Here is a 13,106-nt window from a genome sequence, read left to right on the forward strand (position 1 = left end):
GGCAGAACTTTGGCCTTGGAAGGGGATGGGAAAGGTTTATTAGTGGCTGGAGTATTCTTTACAAACACACCAAAGCACGTGTGAAACCCAGCCTGAGCTGCAGGGATGGCTTCAGCTCCTGAGAGGAGAGCTCCTGCCTCACCCTCGAGCACCCACCCTGCTCTCAGTCCAGCACTGCCTTCATCACTGCCATTGTTTTCCCCATGGAAAGGAAGGCTGAGGGATGATCCATTACCAGTCACAGCACGTTGCTCTCACTGATTGGAAAGCAGTCACACACCACCAAGCATTTATTCTGTTTACTGAGATGTAACACCAAGGAACAGCAATTCACACCTGCAGTGAAGTTGTTATACTTCCCATTTCTTTTCTTTATTCTATTTTTATCCTTCTTCATTTTTCCTGTTTCATTTTTCCTTTTTTTTTTTTTTTAAAATCTTCTCTGCCTCTCCTTCCCCCCCTGCTATGATAGGTGTCAGTGACACTTCTCTTAAACCTGAAATAAAGGATAAATGTCAGTGGCACCTTTTCAGCTCTCCAAGGAGCATTATCCTGGAGCTGGTGACTTTTCTGTTGGACAATTAGTTTAAACATCTTTAGGTTACAGATGAAGTATCTATACAAATGTGTGTGTGTGTATTCATATGTGTAGTTCAGACCAAATCACATCATGAGCTGTGACATTTCAAGAGGAGACCTTCCTTCTTAGCCATGAGCAGCTATGTTATATCAGGGAATCTTCCAAATCAAACCTGTGACTGGAGCCTGTGAGGGACAACAGCAGGAAATAATCCTTCTCTCTGTGTCACTGGTTCAGTCAGAGAATTTTCAAGTCACAGAATATTTAACACTGCTTTTGAAAAATATCTGTTCCAGTCAAGACCAACCACAGCCCAAAAGCACTGAGGTGTTTGCAGTAATCTTGGAGTAATCCTTGGAAAGAAAGAAAAAAATATAGTGGGCAAATGAAATAACTCTGAGGGAGCAGGAGCCTCTGTGTGAGCATTCCAGGACTATTTTACTTTGCTTGTAAGGGCCATAGCATAAATAAATAAATTGAGGACAGAAACATCCCACTTGCCCAATACTTATCACAGACCAACCCCAGAGTTTTTAGATTACTGTTTTTGCCTCTCCAAACATGAAACTTACCAATATAATGTCTCTCACAGGGACAGGTGGGCACAGAAATGGAATGCTGAAAAGATTTTAAGGTGGAAAGCAAGGGAGACCTGGGTGGTGAGAAAATATTCCATTTGAATTGGTATCAAGTGTTAAATAATGAATGTGTGTGTATGCAGGCTATTCAAATGTTTTTGATTTCTTATGCTGAAGATTAAAATTTCCATTAGTATTCCACCTCTTCAGTTTTGCCTGGGGACTCCTAATTATATTTTTGAAATTGCAACCAAACAAAAACTTATCAAAAAAAAAAACAAGCAGATAACACAATAAGGAGCTTTTTACCCTTTTCTTCTTCCCTGCAATCAATGTTTAGCTCTTTGTACAGCCCTTCACTGCAAACTCACCTGCCTTCACTCCTGCATCTCCTCAGCATTTTTGCTGCTGAGCCCCTTTCAAGGTGGTTCTGAGCAGTTCCATGAAAATTGGTGTCCTGAAATGCTGCTGAGGAAGCCTCAGGACCAAAACAACAGAGATTATATCTTGGATTTCATTTAAACTTCCATGCAGTCCCATGATCAGCAAAGAGAGGATTATCTAACTAATGACCAGGTTCTACTCCATAAACTGAGGCACTCAATTATTTTGAGAAAATGTTATTGATATTTCACTTCTAATGCTTTCTGCTGCTGAGGCCATTTGAAATGCAGTTTTATGCAGTTGTTAACGTGCTTGAGCAGAGTGGGAAAGTGGGGATGTGCTGATGGGGCCAAAACCTCAAGGTCTGTTGTGTTTCCAGAGCTGTTTTCTGTTTTCTGGCGACAGCAAAAGCCCTGCTGGGAGGGAGGCCTGGCAGGGTGATGCTGGCTGCTCTCGTGCTCACACTGGGCAGTTGCATGGATATCCCAAAAATGATTACTTTTTGTTGTGCTTAATGGAGAATTTGGTATGAAATCCTAAAGCAGAAGGGTTAAGCTTTATTTAAGTCTGAGTCTACCCAGTGTGGGTGATGAGTCACAGCCCCAGAGTGTGTCTGGGGACCAGTGAGCCCAGTAAATCTGCCTTCCTCCCAGTGACTGCCCAGGGCTGAGACAGCTGCTACAGCTTCATGGCACTTGCCAGGAATAAAAATATATGCAAGGGTACTGGACATAAATGTAGACCTAAAAGCATTACTGAACTTTCTTTATAGCTTATTCCTGCAGTCTTAATTGCAGTAAATTTTGCTGAACTGAAAGCACCTTCCAAGGGCCTGCCTCTGCTTCCCTCACGTGAGCTTTAAATTGTGTTTTTATAATTAAGCTATAAATTTTAAAGCTATTTCAACTACACTTTTTAATATGCCACAGGTTGTCCACTTGTTGTAGCTGGGGTTTGATGGTCATAGATAATTTTCTCTACTGTGCTGCATGACAAAAAGCAGTTCCCAGGAGAGGAAAACCTTTCTGGGCAAATGACACCTCTGGGTCTCTCCACAGGGGGGAACAATGAATGTTTCTGTTTCACCCCCAGAAAACAACAACAACAACAGCAGCAGCAGCGACAACAACAACAACAACAACAACAACAACACCACAAAAATAAACTAAAAAAGCAACACCAAAAAACACCCCCAAACAAACAAACAAACCAAAACCAAAAAGACCAAAACACCAATCCCTGCCCAAAAAAAAAAAAAAAAAAGAAGAAAGAATGACCGTGTAATCTGAGAAATGTTATGTTTTCTGAGATTATTGGTATGCCAACATCAATAATAAACTGTGGTGGTGATGTTGGCTTCCCTAAAGCCACATTGAGGTGGTATTATAGGAGCTTCCAGCTACAATATTAACAGCTTTAGGGGTTTTCTAAGGTAGGAATTAAAGATCACCCACCAACAGGTAAATGATTACTCTGTTAGGAAAGCAGAGAATCTTCAGCAGCTATATAGAAAATAAGATATAAAGCTGCCAGCTAAATAAGGAAATAATGTATTTAAAAATATGAAGTTCTTTTGAAGTAAATATTCCTGGCTATAATGGATTACCTGCATTTTTTCTCTGTTATATCAAAAGTAGGTAAAATTTTTAGTCAAAATATGCAGAAATTACCCTGTGCCTTTATAATGCTGTGGTAGGGTTTTGCATTGGTTTAGTTAATGTTAATGTACAGGCCTGTGTTTTCTGGGTCAGAAAAGTATGACCCTGTTTAATATGCTTTGATTGCTCTGATTTTCTTTTAGTTTGAGAAATGGATGTGTTGCAAAAATGAAGCTTTCTTTTGCTTTTACCCTTGTCTTTTCTTATTATGAATAAGGTTCCAAAATTGGAATGGAAGCTGTTCAGGCTGGGCCAGTGCAGTGGCCGTGGCACAGAGCAGGAGTGGGGCAGGGGGACTCCAGTTCCTGTGGGATTCCAGTCCCTGTGGAGTTCCAGTTCCTGTGGGGTTCCAGTCTCTGGGACTCCATGGAGCCGTGTTTGGGGACACCTGTGACAGATCAACTCCTCCAGTTCCAGCACTGCAGACAGCCCAAGTAATCTGCTGTTCTGAGTACCTCAGGAGAGTCACTGTGTGCTGTGCTGAATTAAATACCTTGAGCTAAGCAAACACAGGGAGACAGCCCTGACTTAGAACTTAATTCAGCCCTGAACCTGTGCACTCAGGTCTCCTGCTTCATTTAATTGAAGTGTGTCTGTGTTTAATATTTGCTGGAAAGGACTGCACAGTGTATTCACTATTTCTTTCTCCTGGTTTTCATGCACAGAAGACTCTGTGTGTGTTTCAATTCTAACTCACAGTCATGGAAGCCAACTCAGCATAAAATCCTTGTGATTCCTGAGCTTTGCTAGGGCAAAACATGTTCTAATCATGACACAGCCAACCTTCCACCAGAGAAAGAATTAAATTAACAGTTTTTAATATTATGACATTTGGACCACTTCTTAGAAATGTGTAAAAACAAAGCATAACACTCCAGAGGAAGCAATAATTTCAGTTTCTGAGAGCACACATATTGCCCTGATTGACTCGGGGTTACAAACACACACTGGAAACAGGAAAATTGTTCACAATATTTCCTTGGCACGTTCAGCTCCTTCCAGCTTGTTCCCTTCCCTTTAAAGCAGTGTAGAGTAAACAGGCTCAGGTTTTTTGATTTTTAATTTGCCTTGTGTGAAGAACATTTTCTCTGTCAGCCTTGTTTGGTAGAATTCATTTTTTCCTCCAGATTCCACAGGCACCTCATAGACCCAAGACATTGTAAAGGACCCAGGCACTTCCCATTTAAATAATGGATGCTCCCAGATTTTCCTTGATAATTAATGGTTTCCAGCAGCACAGGAGTAATGAATCTCTGTTCTGATGAGAGTCCCATTTCCAGGCTGCCTCTGCTGCAGGAACATTGACACCCACACTTGGTCATACCAAGGATGCTCATGCCATGTCTGTTGATCCTTCTTCGCTGTTTCTCCTCATTTCTGGTCATATTCTTCTCTAAAGATAATTCCAGTTGTTGTTGGATAGGTTTCATTTGCCCCAAACTACTTAACTCAGTATCCAGCTGACTGGTGCTATCTTATTTTCTTTAAGAACTCCTGACATTGTCACCTCGATTGTTAGGACTTCACCTCCCTCCTCTGGTGACTCCAAAGCCCTTCTGGATGGGGATATTTCCCAAAAATCCAGGCTCTGGGGGAGAGGGGAAGGTGTTTCACCATTTAGTGATTTTGGTGCCAATACAAAAGTGATTGCATGAAACACTCCAAATCCCAGTGCCACGATGTTTTGGGGGCTGCTGCTCCAGGCTGGATTACACACCTGGAAGAGGTTCTGGAGATTCTGTCCCAGATAAAACCCTGTGTTGCTGTCAGATGTGTAATGGACAGGCAGTGTCTGTCCTCCTGCAAAGCCTGGCTGTGGGGTGTAGGAGCAGTCCCTGTTCCAGCCAATGCCCTGAACCCTGGACAGCTGTTTCCCTGCTCCAGGCAATGTGGCTCCTGGGCCAAAGCAGTGCCAGGCTCCTTCTGGCCCAGACCCAAGCCCAGACGTTCCCTGGCACTGGGGAGAGCTCTCCATGGGGCTGGGGCTGCTCCATGGCTTTGGGGTCCCAGCTGGGCTGAGCCTGGTGGCTGCTGCCGTGCCCTCCCAGCGTGGCACCAGCACTGTCCCCTCCTGGGGGACACAAACTGTGGATGCTGGGGGTGGCATCCCACAGTGCAGTGTCAGAAATGCCTCTTCGTGCATATTTAGTCCTGGGTGCCTGCTCATTATCAGCCTGCATTGTATTCCTGTCTTCAGTGAGTAGGATGAATGACTTCTAATCTATGTGTTTGGACCAAGAAATATTAATTTGAGCTTCATTGTAAGCTTACAGTATTTTAAATTCCTTCCAAGCGACATTTGGCCTCGACTGCACAATGTGTTTACTGAGGCAAAAACAAGAGAATGATAATTTTCACTGGAGCACACCTGCAATAATGGCTCACAGCATTTAATTTTTCCCTTGGTTTCCTGGTAGACTTTGTTTTGACACCTGCAAACAACCTTTTCCAAATCAAAGCGAGCTTTTTCTCTCCGTGTCATGCTGCCACCCAAGTCAAGCTGACAAAGTCCAACTAGGAAACAGAGCAATTATAAACACAGTTTCCTCTGGTGCTTGTGCTGTTTTTAGCTTTGCTGCTCTTCCAAGAAGAAACCTGTGCCTAATGTTTCCAGCTTAGCATGTAAAATTAATAAAATCTGACAATTACACTGAACAACATACAGTGCAAGTTAAGGGATCCTTTCTGATGTGATTGAACTTGAAAATATTAAATTGGCTCCTTCTTCTTACACTATTTTCTGGTTTAGCACAAAGATCATAAAATGTGTATCTGGAGTGATAAACGATAATTGGCTCTAGGCAGCCTTTTCTCACAGAGACAAAAGAACAGTTGTTATTGCTGTACTCCTTTCAATAAATACACTTGTAAGCTGCAGCTCAGCTGGGCTGCCCTGGGAAGAGGCAGCCTTTCGTGAGGAACATAAAAGAGATCAAATTTATAAATGGGCAGGTAGACTGAGGAGAAGGGTATTTTATATATTAGGGACATATAAAGTGTATTATCTGTGCTCACACAGTGCCAAGAAATATCTTACCAGGAGAAATGCAATCTGAAATTAATCCTGTACCATGCTAGAGAAAACCATGGGTTTAGCATAGATGTAAATCAGGTCCTGATTCAGTCTATAGAGGGTTTGGAATACAGAATTAATTATTTATTCCTAATAAGGAATTAATTCCTTATTCCTATAAGATTGTCTGATGCTCCTTGGGCTCACTTTTAGATTTCAAGCCTTAGCCCACAATATTTCCATTTCTTCCTTCACTTTCCATTTGTCTTCATGGGAAGGACTTACTTCATTTTCAATATATTGATCATTAAACCTCATCAGCTGACTTCCTTCTCTGCTCCTTGAAGTGTCTTGTGTGTCTGACAGTGACATTCTCCAGGATCATGGATAGCACAGGACTAAAATGCTTAATTTAAGGACAAATGTCTTTCTTTATTGTGTTGTTTTCCTTTGTATAACCAAGGATAAAAACAGTTCCTTAAATTAGATTTGTTGCTTGTATTTTTTTGGTGTGTGTTCTTGTTTACTTCATGACATGGAGCAAAATATTCCAGTGCTATTCCAAACAGAATTTCAATCACTAGCTGGAGGTTCTGTTATTTATTCCATAATTTCTAGATGATTCCTATCTGACACAGCATGGTTTAGATTACACCAGACTCCGAAATGGGTCTGGGATCACTCACCATGGACATGCTGTTTGGAGTTCTTATATGTCTAGATTATTTATCATTCTCACCAGTAAGTGGGAAGGAAGAGGAAGATATGGGATATCATTTTTTTACAAGGTGTTTTCCATGGAGATAGAAATATTGCAAAATTATATCAACCTTCCATTATTTCAATTAACTACTTTTGTTCATGGCTTGTCTTCCTGCAGCAGGAGCTAAAAGCAGGAGTGAATTGCCTTTAAGAAATTGCTGTATCATTCCTCTGGAAAAGCAGCGCTTGTTCCAAAGGGTCTCCAGCTGACAGCCCGATTCAGTGACTAAATACCTGTTTGAACAGAGGCTCCATGGGGCTGCAGAAGAACCTTTGCTGTATCTTTTAAGATCGACTGGGAGTCTTAATGAAGGCAAGGTCCCCTGCCCTTGGCCTGTGCCTCTGTTGACTCCAGCAGTCACTTAAGGAGTCCTGCACTGACGAGCGCTGGCAGCAGCCACGGCTTTGCTGAACCCTGGTGAGCAGAGCTCTGCTGAAGGAATATGCTCAGCTGACTGTGCCCTGGCCTAAGCATTTGGAGGCCCTGCACAAGCCCTCATTGGTGCCTGTGTTCCCAAAACTCCCTGCAGGAATGGGGCTCTGCTGCTTCCAGTTCTGCTTGTGTTCGGCCAAGAGCAGCCGGACCCTGCCAGAGGGGTTGGTTCCTCCTCAAATCAAAACCCAGCTGCATCTCTTTAGGCTGCCCATAGGATTTGACTGTGTAATATGGGATACCCCATCCTGTTCCTGTGCTGGGAGCTCTGGCAGAGCTCGGGCTGGCCCATGGGTGGTTCTGGAGGATAACACACACGGCCAGGCCCTGGCACCCCTGCGCACGAGGAGAGCTGGGCTGGCACCAGCAAAGGTGATGGGTTTTCCAAGCTCTGTGTGGTCTTGTTTGATTTGCTTCATGCCAATGTAAGCTCTTCTGAACAGCACAAAGCATCTGCAAAACCCATAGTGAAAACCAACCAGCTTTCACATTAAATGATGAAGAACCAAAATAATAACTAAATAGTAATAAGAATATTGCATGAACACTTAAACCATTAGCACTGACCCCCAGCTATTCTGAGGAAAAAAAAAAGCATAAATATTTATTTGAGACAACTGCTATAGGAAAGCAAGAAAAAGCTCTAATGTTTGATGAAGTTGAATCAGGTTCAAAAAATTGCTTCTCTCCAACCAGCTCTGGGGCTGAGTATGAGGGCCAGGGCCAAAGGAGCAGAGCTGAATCACCGGGCATGGTCAGCTTGAACCTGTTTGTGAGTCACACACCTGCAGTTTATATTAAATAAAGGAGACAGCAAAGGACTGGGGCAGTAAATCAAGACAGAAAGTCAAGTTAAATGCCTGGGTTTGTCTGACTGATAACTGGTTTGTTTTTAAAATATCAAAGCACTTGGTACACTCCAATACAAATTGGCTGAAATATTTTAAAAAGTGTCCTTTGGCTTATGCTGAGTATTTTTTAAAGGAAGAATAAATGATAACTCTCTAATTTTAAAAAATACTTGGAATTTCTTTTGCTGAAATGTTACATCATTCTCTTCCTTTTTGCTGTTCCTCATGTTATAATTTTTCAATATTTTTTCCTTGTAAACTATCATCACAAACTTTTACAATGTTAGGCACAACATATTACTTCATAATGTCATTTATTAGCAGAAGTTTAATAGCTGCCAATAATCATAATGTGCTTACTTTTGACTACTGGGACCCCATCTGTTCTGCTACTTTAGACCTAAATGAAAATTATGTAGTGCATTACTGAGACTTTTTACACTTGGGACGTGCTGGGAATCTTTATCTGCTTGATTTCTTCTTCTTCTTCTTTTTTTTTTTTTATAAGACAGCTTTCATTGATGAAAAACTGAAATTACTGAATTTTTTTTCATTAATATGCACAATACAGTATTTCTTCTATTTCATTCTCCTGATAGTAAATAATGTTACTAAGCCTGGGTTTGTTCCTGTGTGGTGATTAACACTGTTCTGTGCATCCTGATTGTGTTCATGGCCCTGCTGCAATTGGCCAGTGTTCTCTTCCCTTCAAAAACAAAAAACAACAACGCCCCCCCCCAAAAAAAACCAACAAACAAACAAACAAAAAAAGAAACATAGATAGCTTTTAACAGGTAGTACCTTTTAAAAACTTTTAACAACTTTTAATATTTTAAGGCTCATTTTTGATTTGCCAGTTGGAGGAGATACCTCTGACTCTATTGTTCCCCCAGTGTTTACAAGTGTTTTTTCCAACCTCTGTGAATTTCCATGTGGATTGAAAAGAAAACCTAGGGTGAAATCTTTATTTTATGTCTGTTCTGCCAAGGCTGAGAGCGTTTGAGTAAGGCAGCAGCCTGTGGAGGTTGTGTCTGCACTTAGTGCTCACATTAGAAATTCTCAGTTGGGGCAGGAATGGGAGGGGCAGTGGCTTTGACCCCTTGTCCTCCTTCCCTCTGCCCCTGTCCACTCAGAACCTCTTCTCCCCTTTGCTGAGGGTTTCTAGAGCAGTTTGCATGTAAAAAAAACTCCCAAACTGATAAAATAGGAGCATCTCCTTCCTAATGCAGATCTGCAGCATTACTCACTGAAATGCTCAATGTTTCAGAGGCCTGTGTATGTTATTATCACCCAGCACATCCAGGGCTCTGTTCTAGCAGGCACATCCGAGCTCCCAGTGTCAGGGAAAATTGTGTTTACTATCAATGTGTCCCTGAAAAGAAAACACTGCTAATTCTCAACTGCTGCTGATCTGGTAGAGGAAAGTGTCGTGGAAGAGAAGGCAGAAACTGGGAGGAGAGAAAAAAGGGAGATTAATGTTGAGTCGTGTTGTGTGTGAGCAGGCAGCTACAGCTGGGCCTGGAATTTTGGATATTTGGATAACTGCAGACTGGATGAGTTTTAGCTCCTGCTCAGACATGCAAATGAAGATTTCAAAACTTCAGCTGAGAACAGGAGTTGGAAGCCCTGTTTACTTCATTGTTGAATGGAACCTCAACTTCTCAAAACATGGCTGCTTATTTAGCATCTGAATGGAGTTTTAAAATCCCTTCTTATACATTTGATTTGAAAATATGTTACAATAATAGGAAGAACCTTTTTGTGCTGCATGCTGTATGACAGTGGGAATTGTGTTGAAAAGCTGTGTGGTAGTAAAGGGAAATGGTGAGAAGGTGACAATCTGCACCCTCTGAGGCCTCTGCCACGTTTTAGAGCTCCGTGCCAGCACCCAGCACTCATTTCCAGCTCTCCTGGCTGCTCAGGTGTCCTTCTAAGGTGCTGTTATCTCACCTTGCTTGGGGTCAGCAGGATGCTCAAACCAGCCTGTGCCTCCTCACACAGCTTATCTTCTTTTAAGCTTGTTTTTAATTAACCTTCAGTCATGTGTTTGAAAACATGTAGGCATGAGCTATGGATATAATTCCAATTTTTTTTTTTTTCCCAGAGAGATGCCAGTGTGGAACTCCTGCCCAGACCTGAGAGCTGCAGTGTGTCCTCCTCCCTGCAGGTCAGTCTGTCAGTGCACAGCTTTTGGGAGCATTCTTTTCAGGAGGGTGGACAAAATGGGCTCTCAGAGGCCCTTGGAAGATTCCAGCATCTTTTTATCTGACACACGGACATAAAAAGCAGCTGGGCATAAAACACAGCTGAACAGATGAGATATGCAGAGATATGCAGTCTCTTTTCGCCTAAGTAAAAATAGATTGCTGTTCATTTTGAGCCTATATGATGCAATAAGAGTTCACTTGCAGTGTAATTATATCTTGTGCTCCAGAGGAGTTACAAAGATGAGGATGCTGCAGTTACTCACCTCCTTTGCCATTCTGATCCCAAGAAGTGTCAAGAGAAAGAGCAGATGTATGTGCTAGGTTATTATCTACATCCTTTTTCAGTGGTTAGCAAGATTTTCTTCTGCAGTAGACCTTATATCATGAAATACATAAATAGTCCTGATTCTCAAATAAGAACACAACTCATCCCTGCAAAGATCATACAAGAAACCACAGCTATAAATCCCAGTAATATAAATTTTTAAACCATTTTGCTCAACTACCAAAGTGTTAGGCTTAGCAGATGTCTTCTTTCCAGTTTTTGTAAACATTTACAGTTCTATAAGGTAGGTGAACACTTAACATTAGTGAGTTTTTGATACTTGCAGCCATAAATTATTTATGACTCCTGTAAATATCTTTATATGCCAAAAAAAAAGCTGCCAAGTGAGCGCTGGTCAGGTATTTGGGAACACCTTAGAGGAAATCAGGCTGCTTTAAGGTTTGGTTTGGAGTCTTTTTTTTTTTTCTATTTTCATATGGCCTAAACTAAATCTTCTCCTCCTTGGCAAGTGATGCTGTTTGTGACACCTGCCTTAAATATACCTTTTATAGCTGGCAGACAGATTTCATTCTGTGAAGTCAGAAACTGTTCGTCTCTTCCCTGAGTCACCTCCAAAATAACTAAATTTGGATCAAGTCCTTCCTCCAGCTATGCCTGCTGCTGAGGCTCTGTGTGCTGCTTGTTCCCTTCTCTCTTTCCAGATCCATGTTTTCCACAACAAGGTGGGAGAAGAAGCTGGAATCCTCATCAGAAAGGGGCACTCTTGCTTTCTCCCAGCAGAACCTGGGAACCCCAGCGTGCCAGCAATTGGTTTGGGAGGTGAAGGGGAACATTTCCCAAATGCCTTTTGCCTATAAAGGTGTGCTGCAAAGCACACTCCCTTCTGACTGCCTTTAATTGCTGTTCTTTTGGGGTCACAGAAGAATCAAACTTGCAAGTAAGAGAAGAGAAAGCTTCAGAGAAGTAAATCAGGAAACAGATGCACCCAATTTTATGAAATATGATTCATAGCTTCTAGCTGTACACTTTCCATTTGTTCATCCTTTTGCTGTTCTGGATTTGATTCAGAAACTTCCCCTTGAGCCAGAATCTGAATTTCACTTAATTTAAGTCCCTGGGTTGTAGAAATGATGGTGTTCTGTATATAAAACAATTACCTATTTTAGTCTTTGTCTATGTACCAAACTACAACCCAGAAACATCTGAAAAGCCAGCAGAGAGTTTTATTTTTCCATGGAGCCATAAAAATGACCAATCGATAAAACAATGTTATGGTTGCAGTTGGGTGCTGAGACACAGAGCAGAGAACATGGCAGGAGCTCTTCAGCATGTCCAACATCTCCATCAAGAGTGCACTTCATACACTTGTATGGTTTTGTACAGTTTATTGCTGTGCTGTTATTCTCCTGGATAGTTCCAAACTGTGCTGAAATTCCATTCAAGGAAATTCTGTCAGGATGATGAACACTACATCACAATACTTTTCTCCATCTGAAAGTGAACAGTTGGACTTTGTGTTTTGTTGGCTGAGAATATAAAAAAGGAGAATAATTTTGGTCACAAACCCGAACTTGAGTGTTTTTGAACTACACTTGTGCTTGAGGGCAAAACCAAGATTATTTGAGCTGTGTTTTGAAACTGTATATTCCACACACAGTAAAGAGTTTGTGTGGGGAGGGACACATTGACAATGTAGGGTTGTAATTCAGAATATCCTGGTGTGTAAATTCTGGCCTGGATGTTCCTTGCATTGGCTCTGAATTCAAACATGTTTGGCATTCCTTAAATCCATTTATAATGTCATGAGGTAATGAAGGGTGCAGCAAAATCAAACACCATTTCTTACCCATAAAAATATATGAAGTAGAGGTGGGGGAAATGGCAGTAGTGATTTTGGAATTGCTTTCAACCATTCTTTGTGCCATCTTCCCAAGGATTTCCACTCCTGGAACTCTCTGTCTGTAGCTGTCATAAAGACATTAAAGAAAATGGGAGCTCCCTTCACAGAATTAAAGTCTGACAAATGTTAGCCTGAGATCTGTTTGGTTTAATGAATGCTTCAATTAAGTTAATTTTGAAGTTATATTGATGAAATTAGAATAGAGAGATCATTTCTTGGAGGAAAGTGGATTGCTGAGGCAACAGGGGGGTGTCAGGAACTGAGTTCCTGTAATTTCATTAAGGGTTTCTTTGGTTAAGAGAAGAAAATACAAATATTGTTCAAATATCACAGCTCTTTTTCTAAAGAACACTCAGATAAACCAGACCAGTATGTTCTACATTTTCTCCCAGTTCATTTGTAGTCCTTTAGTCTCTTCAAATAGCCACAGAGAAACATGGGTACATCAAAATGT

General features: G+C 41.5%; 1 long non-coding RNA gene across 1 annotated transcript in view; it reads left to right on the top strand.

Moving 5' to 3' along the window:
• Positions 1-13,106, top strand: part of LOC135279606 (uncharacterized) — a 72,214-nt gene that overhangs the window by 24,700 nt on the left and 34,408 nt on the right. Inside the window, exon 3 of the long non-coding RNA XR_010346834.1 lies at positions 10,364-10,426. This is a non-coding gene — a long non-coding RNA (uncharacterized LOC135279606). The remainder of the gene's footprint in view (positions 1-10,363; positions 10,427-13,106) is intronic.

Source organism: Passer domesticus, chromosome 12, assembly GCF_036417665.1.
Source record: "Passer domesticus isolate bPasDom1 chromosome 12, bPasDom1.hap1, whole genome shotgun sequence".
Classification (NCBI taxonomy): domain Eukaryota; kingdom Metazoa; phylum Chordata; class Aves; order Passeriformes; family Passeridae; genus Passer; species Passer domesticus.